The sequence below is a fragment of the Vicugna pacos genome, chromosome 2 (genome assembly GCF_048564905.1).
Source record: "Vicugna pacos chromosome 2, VicPac4, whole genome shotgun sequence".
NCBI classification, from domain to species: Eukaryota; Metazoa; Chordata; class Mammalia; order Artiodactyla; family Camelidae; genus Vicugna; species Vicugna pacos.
This window is the reverse complement of record NC_132988.1, coordinates 38,967,270-38,983,172: the sequence shown is the minus strand read 5'-3', so window position 1 is coordinate 38,983,172 and position 15,903 is coordinate 38,967,270. Positions and strand designations below refer to the sequence as shown.

At 35.8% G+C, this 15,903-nt stretch overlaps 1 long non-coding RNA gene across 4 annotated transcripts in view; it reads right to left on the bottom strand.

Moving 5' to 3' along the window:
- The window catches only part of LOC140685894 (uncharacterized), a 120,537-nt gene extending 119,389 nt beyond the window's left edge, over window positions 1-1,148 (bottom strand). For all 4 annotated transcript variants that reach the window (XR_012059351.1, XR_012059349.1, XR_012059352.1 and 1 more), the window contains exon 1: window positions 1,085-1,148. This is a non-coding gene — a long non-coding RNA (uncharacterized lncRNA). The remainder of the gene's footprint in view (window positions 1-1,084) is intronic.
- Between the last annotated feature and the right edge of the window lie 14,755 nt (window positions 1,149-15,903).

Genomic DNA, 15,903 nt, shown 5'->3' with positions numbered 1-15,903 from the left:
GTTGCCTAAACAGCCTCCATCTCCCTTTTCTCAGACCTGTCTCCTTATTCCATCTCTAGTATATCAAATGGCCTGAGTATCTCTAAGTTCAGTATCATCCTTCTTAGGGCGACTGTCTCTAGCAGAGTAGTCACAGCTCCTTTTAAAACACCCTACAAAGACTGATTGGTCCAGGAGTTGTACCCTGTGTCAGGTGAAGACAGGTTACTCTGGGAAAGCTGGGACTGAATTGAATTAGTGTGTATGTATACAGAGGCTTCAGCTATAATATGTAAACCTTGGGTTTTTAATGGAGCAGTTGGACTAAAGAAAATGAAGCAGCTTTGTAAAGAGAGAAAGCATGAAGTGGGAATGCACAAGAAATATCACATGAAAAAGAGTTTTGTGGTCTCTGTTCAGTTTTTCCCCAAGAGTTTGGCCATATTTCATTGATCAAGTATCCCTATATCTGTAAGCCAGTTATAGTGATTGTCCCTTCCATCCACAACAAAAGAATCCTAAATAAAAGAAAATTGAAAAGCCTAAAAGAGCTAGCATAGATATTTTATAAATATTTGTTGAAATGAAAAAAATTCCTAGGATTTGAGGCAACTGGAAGTCATAATGGTTGGACCTACAAAAAAAACTTTTATATAATTTAATCCAGTATTTTATTTGAGGATTGTAGATACACTATAGGAAAAATACTGTTTGGCCTAATATCAATCTCATGTAATCTTCAGAGAATGTCACTTATTAAAACAAATAAAAAAAATTGCTTTTAAAACATAAATAGAACATAATAAACATAATAAAATATAAATAAAAGAAACTGCTTTTAAAACATAGAAGAAACTGCTAATACAGAGAAGACAGAGACATGGTGACTACTCCCATTAGCACAGCGGGACATCTGCCAGGCTTCCTGGGAACAGTTCACACCGGCTAAGAGAATAAACTTTACTTCATAAAAGGTTAAAAAAGTGGAAGATTTTTAATCTATTAAAATAAAAAATACAAAATTATAAAAAAAATTTAAAAATTAAAAATGAAATAAAAATGGAAATAGATTTGTTTTTTTATAGACCTGATTCTCAAACTTTACCTCTGATACCAGACATTGCAGAAAAGACGGCCACAACCTTCCCTGTGAAATGCTCATGGAGGCAACTGATCTGGACTTGGAATTTCAAGTGCCTCTGATGGCATCACAAAGGGATGGAGGGCAACCTGATGCCCTCGCACAGGGGATCTTTGTGCATAAATACAATTTACCTTGGATTTGGCCAAGAGGCTTTCAAATAAGTATGTACCAGTCTGTCATAAAATGTGTGGTAGGCACTGAATTCTGTCCTCCCCAAATTCCTATGTTGAAGTCTTACCCCACAATGTTGCTATATTTGGAGATAGGACTTTTAAGGTGCTAATTAAGGTTAAATGAAGTAATAAGGATATGGCTGGTGTCCTTATAAGAGGAGGAAAGAACATAAGGAGGGGTCTCTCTCTCTCTACACACACACACAGAGGAAAGTCCAGGTAAGGACACATAGCAAGAAGGCTGCTGTCTGCAAGCCAGGAAGAGACTTCACCAAACACCAACACTGAGGTCACCTTGATCTTGGGCCTCTAGCCTCCAGGATAAGTGAGAAAATAAATTTCCACTGTTAGCACCACCCATTCTATGGTATTTTGTTATGGCAGCTGAGGAGGATAAATCAACGTGTTTCCTAAATTATAAGGTAAGTATATCATCCAAGGGAAGGTTGGAAGCACTAAGAAACAGGACAATGTTCATCAGCAGGAAACAAACTTTGACAAACAAATGCTTAATTATTTGACAAAAAGAAAAAAAGATTACTTAGTCTTGATTTCCATGTTTGCTGTCTATTGGGTACACAATTTCCCAGTGCACAAAAATAAGCTATACATGAAACATGACTACATAGTTCAGTTTAACCGATGTTAAGTAAAAAATAAATCAAATCAAGGTTTTCCCCATCCACATTTGTTGTTGTTACTTTTCCTTCATGATGGGTTTTGAGTTCTGTGGGGTGGCTTATATAGTGTCTTGGCGTTTGATTGGGGGGAAATCACTTATTTCATCTTGGAGGGTTTCTGGTCACACTGTTAGTTGCTGAAGTGACCACTGTCCTATCTGAGAGTGGCCATACTGTCTAAGCTGATTTTAACACAGCTACCCTTCTGTCAAAATTGTAAGACTGCCTTTAGATTGGCCCACTGGCATTATTTAGGTCATGTCTAGCGATAAAGGATATCACCTCCTGTTACGCTGCCATTGTTCTGTTTGCCCCATTTGCAGTGGGCTAAGACTTCTCAAAGTTTATGTGCACACACATTAGCCAGGAACACTGATAAAAAACAAGATTATAGTTTACTATACCTGGGATGGGGATCATTGCAGTAGCAGCCTACAGTCTACTGAAGAATCCCTTTTAAAAGAAAAGACATATACTGTGATCATTAATAAAAGCCCACATATACCAGCAATAAGGTGGTAAGATTCTACATCCTCGATTATGTAAATCAAGCATCAGTCCTCCGGTACTGTTTTGATTTAAAGTATCTGAATTTAACTTGGGAGCAAATATAATCTATTTTTAAAATAATTAAAATGCATGTACACTTACCATATGATTTAGCAATAATGTGCCTTGGTATTAAACCAGAGGAGTTGAAAACTGTGCAAAAGTCTATACATGATGTTTATAGCAGCTTTATTCCTAACTGGCAAAACTTGGAAACAACTAAGACATCCCCTCAGCAAGTGAATGGATAAACAAACTGTGGTACCTCCAGACAACAGAATACCATTCAGTGATAAAAGGCCATGAGCTATCAAGTCATGAAGAGACATGGAGGAAACCTAAATGCATATGACTAAGTGAAATCAGGAAATTTGCAAAGGCTACTTACTGTATCATACCAATTATGACATTCTGGAAAAGGTAAAAACTACACAGACAACAAAAAGATGAGTGGTTCCCAGGGATGGGGTGGGAGAGATGAACAGGCGGAGCACAGAAGATTTTTAGGGCAGTGAAAATATTCTGTGAGATACTATAACGAATGGTCTACACCACACATTTGTCCAAACACACAGAATTTAGAAAACCAAGAGTGAACCATAATGCAAACTATGGACTTTTGGTGATAATATACCAATGTAGGTCCTTCCTTGGTAAAAATGTACCATTCTGTTGAGTGATGCCGATAACAGGGTTGCGCGGGGGGGGGGGCGGGGGAAGTAATGCATATATGGAAAACCTCTGTACCTTCTCAATTTTGCTGTAAACCTAAAACTGCTCTAAAAACATTAGTCTTAAAAATTAGTTTATTTTAGAAATCAGTGATAAGTGTTGGCATGAAGTTTATTCCTGTTCTCCTTTTAATATCATTACTTTTTATGGTATTTCCTGATCCTTCACAATCCTCTGTGACCTTTTAAGCTCATTATCAAGTCCTGGGATGCTGGCAATATAAGCAACACAGCATCTGGCATGTTTTCTCCCTTTTCAACTTATCCTCTCAATCTTTTCCCATGAACTTTTAAGTTCATTTGCACAGAGCAATTGCATTTCCTGAAATAAAATTATCCAATGACTTTAATACAGACATTAATAAAATGTGACCATTTTGAAATACACCAGAGCATAACAACATATTAAATCAGTTGTCATAAATTTGATCAAAGGTGTCTTATGTCTGCCAATTTAAGCTAAACCAGAGTAATCATTTTTAAATAAAATTTTTTCCAAAATTTATTAGGACTTACAACTGAAACTTTAATGGATATTCAAATCAGTAATACTAAAGATATGAAAACTAAAATGAAAGGCTTATAGTATTTTTTTTTCCCAGCCTGACCCTCAGTTGACCCATTCTCTAAAGGTTGCCTGAGGCAGGAGATGAGGAGGCAGGAGATGAGGAGGAGGCAGGAGATGAGGAGGAGGCAGGAGATAAGGAGGAGGCAGGGTGGCTGCCTCAGAGTCCCGGCTGCCAGGTGCTCACCCAAGTGGAGAACTGACCTCCATAAACAGACCACCCCTTTGGTCGATGGATTCACTTACTGATCCAACAAGGTCAACCTTGGAGGCATCCAGAATCCCTTCTATGTGTGGTTTCCCACACTCCTCACCTCTCCCATAGTTGCCTCCATCTCCTTCTGACCTCTGTCCTGCCTGGGCCCGGTATTTGTTTTTAAATGTGCATAAATATATACCATTTAGGACCAATTGTTTTCTTATTGGCCATTCTTCCGATAAAATTAGAGGCACAGATATGTTAAACTGGTCATGTATTAAGAGAACAATAGAAAAGAACACAAAGAGAAATCACTACTTCTTCTGACCATGTACCTGAACAACAAAAAAATCCAATGACCTCATTTATGAAGAGTAAACATATATAGATTTTATAGTGGTCAAATCCTTTCCATGATGTTTCAAAAATAAAATACTTTTAATATCAAGTTTTTTTGTTGCTATTATTTCGAGCCTTTACAAAAGTTGTATCTACCAAGATTCTCTTAAATATTTAAGGTTTATATAAAAGTAGGTTCTTTAGTTTTTTTAGTTTATATATATATATATAAACTAAAAAAATTATAGTAGATAAGATAAATATGAAGCCTCTGTCAAATTGTGATTATACCACAGGACCCTACATTCCGAGACAGTAACTGGTAAAGTTACACATGGCCACCACATTATGTCCCTGTCTTTCTGAATATGAGAGCATATATCAGGATAGTTCCAGTTTCCAATTTTGCAAAACTCACCAGAGCTGAGACTCAGGGGAGGCAGCCACCACCAGAACCAGTGCCAGGTAGGAAATCTGAACTGTGATTGAGAAACTGCTAGAAGCTCAATGTAGCCAATTCTGAGAGCTAAAACTTCAGGGGGACCCAGTCATAGGGAAATCCCAGCTGTATTTCAAGATTTACTTTCAGGAACTTAACCAGATTCCCACAGTAAATATCAGAGAAATATTCCTTCTGACTTTTGGCAGAGGAAAGGTAGCAGGAACCATTTTGAAATACACCAGAGCACTCTGTTCTTCTAAACAAAGTCTGTGCTCAGGAGAAACTAACTACAATCTAACCTGCTAGGATATTAGCAGAGCCTCACTGACCTGGGAAAGGGAATTGTCCAACTCCAGTCCACTCTAGCCATCCTGTCCCACTCAAGGAGGATGGAAAAAATTGGAACTTCACAAGTGTTTCTCACAGACCAGAGGCATGGGCTGATTAAAAGCCTGAGACCTAATCACAGGACTGTAGATGATTCCCTTACCCCCACACTTCATCACCACATCACTAAAGACCTATTTACAGCAGTTGCTTTAACCTGGTACATGGCATCCAGTTATCAAGAAAACATTTCAAAAGGCAAAAACAAAATTTGAAGAGAGAGAGCAAGCATCGAAACCAGATACGGCAGGAAAGTTGGGATTATTAGACCAGGAATTTAAAACAACTATGATTAACATGCTCTATGAGTAAAGGGCTCTAATGGATACGGCTGACAGCGCATAAGAACAGAGGTGCAATGTACGCAGATAAATAAAAATTCCAAGAAAAAATGAAAATATGTTACAAATAAACACTAACAATGAGAAATGACTTTGGTGGGTTTAACAGTACATTGGACATGGCTGAGGAAAGAATTCCTGAGCCTTAAGATATGTTAATAGAAATCTTCAATAATGAAAAGCAAAGAGAATAGCAATTGGGAAAAACACCTTCAACAGAATTTCAAATGGGACAACTATAAAAGGCATAGCATTCATACAATGGGAATAACAGAAGAAGAAACAAAAGAAATATTTGAAACTGAGAATTTCCCCAGTTTAATGTCAGACACCAAAACACAGGTGAAGGAGGATCAGAAAAAAAACAAGAAGAAAATGCCAAAGAAGCGATAATTAGGCAAATCATTTTCTCACTACAGAAAATCAAAGATGAACAAAAAATCCTAGAAAAACCCCAGGGGAGAAATATATTCAGTATTTTGTAATAACCTTTAATGAAAAAGAAAAAAATGAATATATGTAAACATATGCATGGCTGGGACATTATGCTATACACCAGAAATTGACACATAACTGACTATACTTCAATTTAAAAACAAAGAGGAATAAAACACCTCTATACTCTTTAAGGATACAGAAGAACGAAGATAAGAATTATCTCTGACTTCTCTTCAGAAACCATGCAGTCAAGAGAGTGTAGTCAATCATTTAAAATGGTCAAAGAAAGACTAACAACTTAGAATACTGTACCGTGTGAAATTACCCTTCAAAAGAGAAAAGAGAAAAAAAGCTCTTCAAACAATTTGAGGAGATTTGTTGCCAGTTGAACTGTCATGCAAGAAATATTAAAAGCAATTCTTTAAAGAGAAGAAAAATGCAGGTCAGAAATTTGATCTGCATAAAGAAGTGAAGAGCACTGAAGATGAAATAAGTGAATGTAACAAATTTTTCTTATTCTTAGTTGATCTAACATGAGTTGGTTCAAAATAATAGCAATATCTATTTGTTCAGGCATATTTAGGTGTATCACATACATTCTTATGTGTGCTTATATAAATGAAATGAATGACAGCAGTGACCAAAGGGATGGAAAAGAGGAGTTAGAATTATTTGGTTAGTATAACATACTTACTGTACCCTTCAAGTAGTAAGCTGAAATTTGAAAGTGAAGTTAGATTAGTTGGCAATGTATATTGCAAACTGGAAGGTAACCACTAAATTAAAAAAAAAAGCATAACTGATATGCTAAGAGACAATGCAATTATAAAATGCTCAGCTGAAACCACAAAAGGCAGAAAGAGTTGAAGACAAAAATAGGAACAAAGAACAGAGGCAACAAGTAGAATACAGTGATGAACATGGTAGATACTAATCTATCTGTATCAGTAATCACTTTCAACACCATTGGTCTGAATACATCAACAAATAGGCAACGATTGTGAGAGAGGATCAAAAATGTGAGTCAACTAAGTTGTTTACAAGAAACCCACTTTAAATATAAAGCACATGTAGATTAAAAGTAAATTAATGAAGGAAAATATACCATGCTAACAATAATTAAAAGAAATCAGAACCGATATTAATTTCAGACAGAGGAGACTTCAAAGGAAGGAAAATCAGTAATAATGAAGGATATTACAACATGACAAAGTGAACATTTTTTTTCTCAAAAATACAACAATCCTCAAGGAGTATGCACCTCATAACAGAGCATCTAACTGTGATGCAAAAACTGATAACTGCCGGGAAAAACAGATGAGTCCACGGACATAGTTGGAGACTTCAACACACCTCTCTCAAAAATAGATAGATCCAGCAGGCAGATAAGCAGAACTTACTGAACTCAACAACACCATCAGTCAACTGGACATAATTGACACCTGTAGACTGCTTAATCCAACAGAAAAATACACATTCTTCTCAAGCCATATGCAGCATTCAACAAATAGACCATATCCTGGGCCATTAAACAAAGAAATTTAAAACAGAAATCACACAATGTATCCTCTCAGACCAACATGGAATTAAACTAGGAATCAACAGTAAAGAAAACAGAATCCCAAAATACATGAAAATTAAACAATACAGTTCTAAATAACATATGAGTCAAAGAAGAAATTTCAAGGGAAAGGAAATATTTTGAGGTAATTGAAAATAAAAACACAACTTATCAAAATTTGTGGGATGAGTAAGAGCAGTGTACAGAGGGATTTATAGCATGGATGCATATACTAGAAAAGCAGAAAGATCTAAAATCAATAATCTAAATTTTCACCTAAGAAACTAGAAAAAGAAAATTATATACAGTGTAAACAGAAGAAAATAAGAGAAGTAATCAATGAAATTGGAAACAGGAAAGCAATAGAAGGAAAAGACAAATAATGAAATCCAACAGTGGTTCTTTGGAAAGACCACTAAAATCAAACCTCAAGCCAAGCTAATTACAAAAACAAACAAACAAAAAACCCCCCACATATTACTAATATCAGAAATGAAATGAAACATTGATACAGATCCTGTGGAAATTAAAAGGGTAATAAAGGAATGCTATAAAGTAACTATGCCCACAAATTTGATAACCTAGATGAAATGGACTGATTTCTTTAAAGATAGAAGCTTCCAGAATCCATACAGAAAAAAAGATAATCTTAATAGGTCTAAATCTACTAATGAATTTGAATCAATGATTAATAACTTTCCAAAATAGAAAATACTTGCCCAGTTGAGTTCACTGGTAAATTCTACCAAACATCTGACAAAGTAATTTTACCAGTTCTCTACAATCTCAGGTACTATGAGCAAAAGAGACACTTCCTAACTCATTCTATGAGGCCATCAACACTCTAGTATCAAAATCAGAAAAAGAAAACTACAGGCCAGTATCTTTCATGAACATAGATGCAAAAATGCTCAACAAAATATTATCAAATTGAATCCAACAATGTACAAAAGTAATTATACATCATGATATGAGATTTATCCCAGGTATGCAATGCTGGTTCAACATTTGAAAATTAATGTAACCCATTTTATCAACAGGCGAGGAGAAGAAATATCACATGATTATATCATTAGGTGCAGGAAAAAAATGGATAAAATTCAACATTTATACATAATAAATATCAGTGAACTAGGGATAGAGAAGAACTTCAACTTGATGAAGGATATCTACCTGACAACAACAAAAACAACCACTACTGCTACCATCTTATTCGATGTTGAGAAACTTGCAGTTTTCTCAGTAAGCTCAGATCCAAGGCAAGCATGCCCTTTCTCAATACTCCTTTTTCACTATCTTATTGGAAGTACTAATAAGACAAAAAAAAAGAGGTAAAATAAAAGGTATAAAGATTGAGGGTGAAGACACAAAACTGCCCGTCCTCACAGGTGTTCTGATGATATATGTAGGAACTTTGCATGAATCAACAAACTCCTGGAACTAGTAAGCAATTATAGCAAGATTGTAAGATACAAGGTTAATACATTAAAGTCAGTTGCTTTCCTATAGTCGGCAATGAGCAAGTGGAATTTGAAATTAAAAGGCAGTATTATTTATATTAGCACTCCCTGAAATGAAACACTTGGAGTATAAATATAACAAAATATGTACAAAAACAGCATGAAGAAAACTACAAAACTCTGATGAATGAAATCAAAGAAATAAACAGATACTCCATATTCATGGATAGGAAGCCTGAATATTGTCAAGATGTCTATTCTTCCCAAATTGATCTCTAGATGCAATGCAATCTCATTCATAATCCCAGAAAGTTTTTTTTTTTTTTGGATACTGGCAAACTGATTTTAAATTGTATAAAAAGAGGCAAAAGACCCAGAATAGCCAACAGAATAACCAAGGAAAAGAATAATGCTGGCAGGATTGTAAAGATACAGTAATCAAGACAGTGTGGTACTGGAGAAAGTACAAATAGAACAATGGAAAAGAACGGAGAACTCAGAAATAGACTCTCATAGATTTGGTCAATTAACCTTTGACAAAGGAGCAAAGGCAAAATGATGGAGGAAAATAGTCTATTCAATGAGTGATGCTGGAGTAACCAGACATCCATATGCCAAAAAATTAACTCAATATAGATCACAAGCCAAAATATAAGTCAAAACTATAAAATTCTTAGAATAATACCTAGGAGAAAATCTAGGTATGGCGATGACATTTTAAATACAACATCTAAGGCACAATTTGTATAAGTAATTGATAAGCTGGACTTCATTAAAAGACAAACTTCTGTGCCACGAAAGTCAATGACAAGAGAATTAGAAGACATGCCACAAACTGAGGGAAAATATTTGCAGAAGACATCTCAGAAAGAAATGTTAATCAAAATTACATTCTTGGAAAGGTGAAACTATGGAGACAGTAGAAAGATCAGTGATTTCCAGGGGTTGAAAAGGCTCTGAATAAATGGAGCACAGAGGGTTTTTAGGGCAGTGAAATTGCCTTGTCTGTTACTACCATGGTAGATATATTTTACATTATACACATGTCCAAACCTTAGGATAAACTATTGATTTTGGGTGATTATAATATTGTTGAGTGTAAGTTCAACAGATCTAACAAATGTTCCACTCTGATGGGGGATGCCGATAATGAGGGAGGCTATTCATGTTTGGGGATGGGTGTATATGAGGAAAAAAAAAAAAGATACAAATTGAACTTATTTACAAAACAGACTCATGGTCAGAGAAAACAAACTTATGGTTACCAAAGGGGAAAAGGTGTAGGAAGGGATAAATTGGGAGTTTGAGATTAGCAGATACTAACTACTATATGTAAGATAAACAACAAGTTTATACTGTATAGCACAGGGAACTTTATTCAATATCTTGTACTAACCTATAATGAAAAATATGAAAATGAATGTGTATGTATATATTTGACTGAAACATTATGCTGTACATCAGAAATTGACATATTGTAAACTATACTTCAATTAAAAAGTTCAATTAAAAATACAGTGAATTACACAAATGCTTTTTATTTTCCTTATCCTCTCTACTTTAAAGTACACATGTGACCACCTAATTCTTGGCATATAAAGGAGGGATATCTTAGACCCCTGTCTCAGTATGTTGCTTCTATTAGCATTCAGAGGCAAGCTTTCATGAACTCATCATTTCCATTCCTAAGAGGAGGGACTGTGCTAATTAAGTACATTTAAAACGGAAAAACATAATCCTATTTTGCCTCTGGCTTTGTTCTGCCCTTTTTTTTTTTTAATTTACTGATGATTGTTACAATTTATTAACCACGAATTATATCTCTGAGTAAATTAAGCCTTCTTTCCTCTCTGCCATACTTGTACTCACCCAATTTACCAGGTCTAAAAGTTGCATAAATTTGCAAGCCAGTGGATTGGCTTTCTGAGCATACAGTTAAATTATAGAAGTTTCCTGCAGTGCTCAACCCCAGAAGAATTTAACAGCTTCTATGAATTCAGTGCTGAGACTTATTTTCAAGCCAGGAGCAAAATATCTAAATCATGTTCCGCACCATGTACCTGTCTTCTGAATGCTGTTTACAGTTATGTATATTTATTAGTTTTCCTTGGTTTAGAGCTATATGCTTTCTTTTCTCCTTCTCTTTCTGACTCTCTCCTTTCTTCATCCCTTACACACAAATTACTATCAAAAGTCAATGGTACAACTACAAAGCGTCCCAGTTATAAAAGGGATTAATTGTCCAACCTACATCCTTGTATCATGGTACCTAAACTGTATCTTTTGCTCTCTGTGGCTTTTCAGTGTCCTTTTCACTACTGAAATTTTCTAAGAAATGTGTAACAGTTTGTTTTCAGTATACCTGCTTTAAAAATTGACACATGGCTAGATACACACAATACCCTAAATTCCCTTTTTTTAAAAAATTGAAGACTTATTTAAAACTTGCAGGATATATTTTTTGTGTTTCAGCTTCCTGTCTATAAAATGGAGGTTGTAAACTGATTAAATGAGATGCTATATGTGGGGTGCTTAGCACAAAACTTGGCCCGCAGTGAAGTTGGTACCTTACCCCACCCCAAGGTTACAGAACTGCCAGCTGCAAGAGCCAAGAGTCAGACTCAGGTCTGACTAAAATCCGACTCTAGGTAAAGATGGTAATGATGATGTTGGTAAGGATGATAACTGGTTTAATGACTCAATGTTATTATTCTCTATTTTTAGATCTCTGGAGACTGACTAGGCATTCAGGACAGAAAAAAAATTATTTTACTCTGCAGCCTCCTTTGCTGCAGAGACAGTGGTTTTACAACATAATTATTAGGTGCTTCTCTTACTGGGAAACAGAACATCAGCAACTCTGCTTGTGTTTCCTACCCATGATGCCTACTACAGCCTAGGTTAGAGCAAAGCCGCATTCTTCTGCGCAAATACACAGGCTCCACTGACACGTTTTATTCCTTCATTGGTTACATGAATATGACTTGCAGTCAATTTCAATCTCTCTCAAAAATATTTATGACAATAGGATACCTGTGAGAAATCTAGGTGTGTTCTTTTCCAAATTGTGTGGTGATTTCTCAGAAACCACTGAAGTACACAAAAAATTGTGTAACTATGTTACAAGAAGGCTGAAGACAATAAGTTGTATATTCAATTAAATAATAGTAACTATTTTAAAATTTGAGATGTAGACTCTGAAAATAGCTCAGAAAGAACTCATCCAAACAAGAATCTGAAAAACATCTCCTGTTACATAGGCCCTTAGCATTCTTTTTTTTTCCTTTACTGGGTTTCTGTTGAAAATTCTTAACAGCTTTTTCACATTGACATAAAAAATACAATAGAAAAGACTAATTTTGAAATAAAGTATATTTTAGAGTTACAGCTTCATTAAAATCACATTTTCCTTGAAGTCTTCATTGGCAGGAGTGGGCTCTAGAAGTTTTCTGACAGTGACACATGGTGACTCTGAGGTCCTGAATATGTCTATACACTTTGATGTTTTTGTTTTTTTTTTTAACTAAAAGCATAGGAAAAGTATAACAACTGCTAACATAATGGCTTCTTTCTCTGCTAGACTTTCAACTAGTAGAGACAGTAGGTTCTTCTCTATTAAGTTAGTGAGGCCTTTGTCACAAAGAAGGCTATTTTTTTTTCTTGTTTGTTTGGATTCTAAGATAAAGAATTATTAGCTAAGACATGGGAATTTTTAACAATTATTGGGGATAGTGGCTATCTACACAGTTTACTAATGAAGGCGAAATGCTGTAGGATAATGACAAGATTATAACTGATACATTTTTAAATATTTATTTTTACTGTTTATTAACTGTCCTCCTTGTGAAATATAAGAAAGTGGGTACTTACTCCTACAGCACTGTCTCTGAAAATCTGACTTTTTTCTTCAGTTTCTTAGCTAGCACATCATAAAAGTTTCTATAGTATCTTTTCTGCTTGACGGATCTACAGATATCTTTAACATGTGTCCCCGGAATAAGGGCTTCAACTGTGAGACCGTCAGTTCATTCTGGGTCTTATCATTTTGTTCTAAAGCATTTTCAAAATGTACATGAGTCAGTTGGAGATCTGGCAATGGGGCTACTTTCCATTTTATTTCTTACTTTGATTTTGAAGCTTCTATTTTTAGCTAAGGCCATTCATAAAAGTGACAGGAACATGGAACTTCCTTTAGGATCTCTTGCTGTGTAATATGAAAATTGTTAACCCATTGTTGAAAATTCCAATGTTTCATGCTTTTTTTCACCCTTCCTCTCAGGACTAGAAATATCTATTTTTGTAAAGAAGTCTTTGTAAATCATCTCCAAAAGATCTTGTCAACCACCCATAGCTTTTCTACACCTCCCTGGGTTATCTTGAAAAAAAATTATTTTTTAGGGTCGCCCTTAGGGTCTTCCTACATTGCTTTATCCTCCCATATTTCACCTCTGAGTTTTCTGCTAACATGGGAAACAACAGATCTGGGAGCTCTAGATTGTCCATTAAGAAATAATTCTAAATTCCTCTGAAATGTTTGTCTTTCCTGCCTAAACTCTAGAAAGTCTCAGACAGTGGCTTTTAGCTCATAATGAGGCCAGAGTTTAAAATTAAGATGTGTCCATTCTTCCAAAATGTTTAATGTAAAGAAGAAACTGAACTTTGGGCTCTCTGGCTGACAAGAGTAATGAGGCTCATCAGAAAGAGAAGGCAGAGGGTAATGGAAGAACACACGGCAGGAAAATAAGATAAAAGCCATTATGCTCAAGTTGTGACTTGGAGGAAGCTCAAATAGTATAGTTTTAGATGTTTTTCAGCTTCATGGGACTTGGCAAACAATCTTTTAAGGAAGCAATTCTGGAATCTTAATTTTTGAGAGTGTCTAATAAAATATATGTTTTCTTATATATGTATCTTTCTTGTTCCAAGTTGTTTTCAAAGTGAATATTTTTCCTATCAAAAGTTCCCCCCAAATAGTCATGGTAATTCTAAATTATCCCTGTTGAAAGCTTCCTGTGTAGAGTAATACATGAAATAAACTTACAGTGAGAATACATGGAAGAGGTGGTGGCCTGGCCTAGAGGTGGCAAAGTTTTGACTCCGTTAATACCAGGAGTCTGGATAAAGTTGTCATTGCATGCGTACCTCCTATCTTGGCTTCCCAACCTAGTGCCCAGCCATCAGCAACTGAATATATTAAGGATGCATAATTCCGGATTCACAGAAGTTTTGCAGAGAAGATCTGACTCTCATGAACAAAACAAGAAAGGAAGAAAGTCCTCATTAGGTTTTGTCAGGTGATTTAGGTAAATTTAGTTCACAAGTTATCAGTGTGATAAGGCCTTCAGAATCTATCAGCTCCCAGGCTGGCTCAAGAGATGAATTCAGTAAACCTGTTCTCACCATCCTGTAAGTTTTGTTTTGAATTCACAACAAAAAGGAGGATTGACAGCATGATAAAACAAGTTTACTTCATTATCTGAGTTGGACAGATCCCTGGGCACAAGGCTAAATCAGTACAGAGAAACTGCTTGGTACATATCAAGGGTCTTGAGTCGGAGTGGGGAGAAGGTAGTTATAACTGGATCTCACTGGGGCCTCCAGGTTTGCTGACAGCCACCTCCACAAAATGAACACTGGAGTAATATGTTGATCAGGGAAGCCTCAATTTATAAAACCTATAGGACTCCACTTTGACAGTCTTCAATAGTGTATTAGAAGTGAGATGACACAAAATGATATTTATAGGGTTTTATGATCTGGACACAAGTTGTCAATTGCTACAAGTCAGATAGTTCTGTGCATCACTCTATGTAGTATTATTTTGTAGCAAAATCATCCCCGTTACATTTTTATGCATTCAAATCTTCGGTCCAACAGCAATAGCTATACTACTCAACCTTGTGCAACGCTTTGAACAAAGTCAGTAAGACGTTATCCATATCAGCATACCTTTCATATATTTTATTGCTAATTATCTTGTTTTTCTCAACTACATGCAAAGCTGATGACCCAATGAAAAGCAGGGATTATTTTGTGATAGTTGTCCTTTGATTGCAAATTCTGGAATAATACTTTTTAAATCTGTTATCTCCATTACTCTGCTATGGTATTTGGCAAAATGAATTGCATTTATTTGCGTGACATCTTTCCTTTCCTTGGGAGCAGAACCTCAGAGTGGGTAACCAAGGAACCAAGAGCCCAATTCTAAGCAAACAACAACAACAAAAACAACAAAAAACCCTGTATATTTATCTACACGAAGGGAGCCTGAAAGAATCCTATTTCATAAACCTAGAGTGAAGAACAAAAGACAAGGGCACAATTTGTGCCTAAAATATATAGTAAATGCCCATCTCCTCTAAGAGTCTAAGATAAAAGCTTGGAGGGGAAAAAAGCTTTTTCGAAATGCTGCTGAAGCAGGTAAATGTCATTGATCCTGGCACTCACTTTGGTGCTACAGGAGACAATGTGGCTGGGATCCCCCAAAGTCTGATATTAGTGCATGAGATTCAATACAAAATGGCAACTAAGGATTGGAAGTGATGGCGCAAAGTGCATATTTTTTGAGTAGCTTATGTGGCATGCTCAAGTCTCTCAGCTAGAGGGAGGGGTTCCCTAGGCATCACCTGCATTTCTCAGTCTCCAGCTATTAATAGTGGACTCATCTCTTTCTCCTTGTGGTTCTGTTTTTGACTCATGTGGTCAGATGCTGTTAGGTGCATACACATTAAAGATTGTTACGTGTTCTAGGAGAAATGACCCCTTTGCCTAATGTAATATTCATTATTCCTGATGCATTTCCTTGCTTCAAAATCTGTTCTGTCTGAAATTTATAGCTAGTCTTGCTTTCTTTTAATTGTTGCTGGCATTGTGTATTTTTCCTCATCCCTAGTGTTAACATGGTTTATTTTTCTC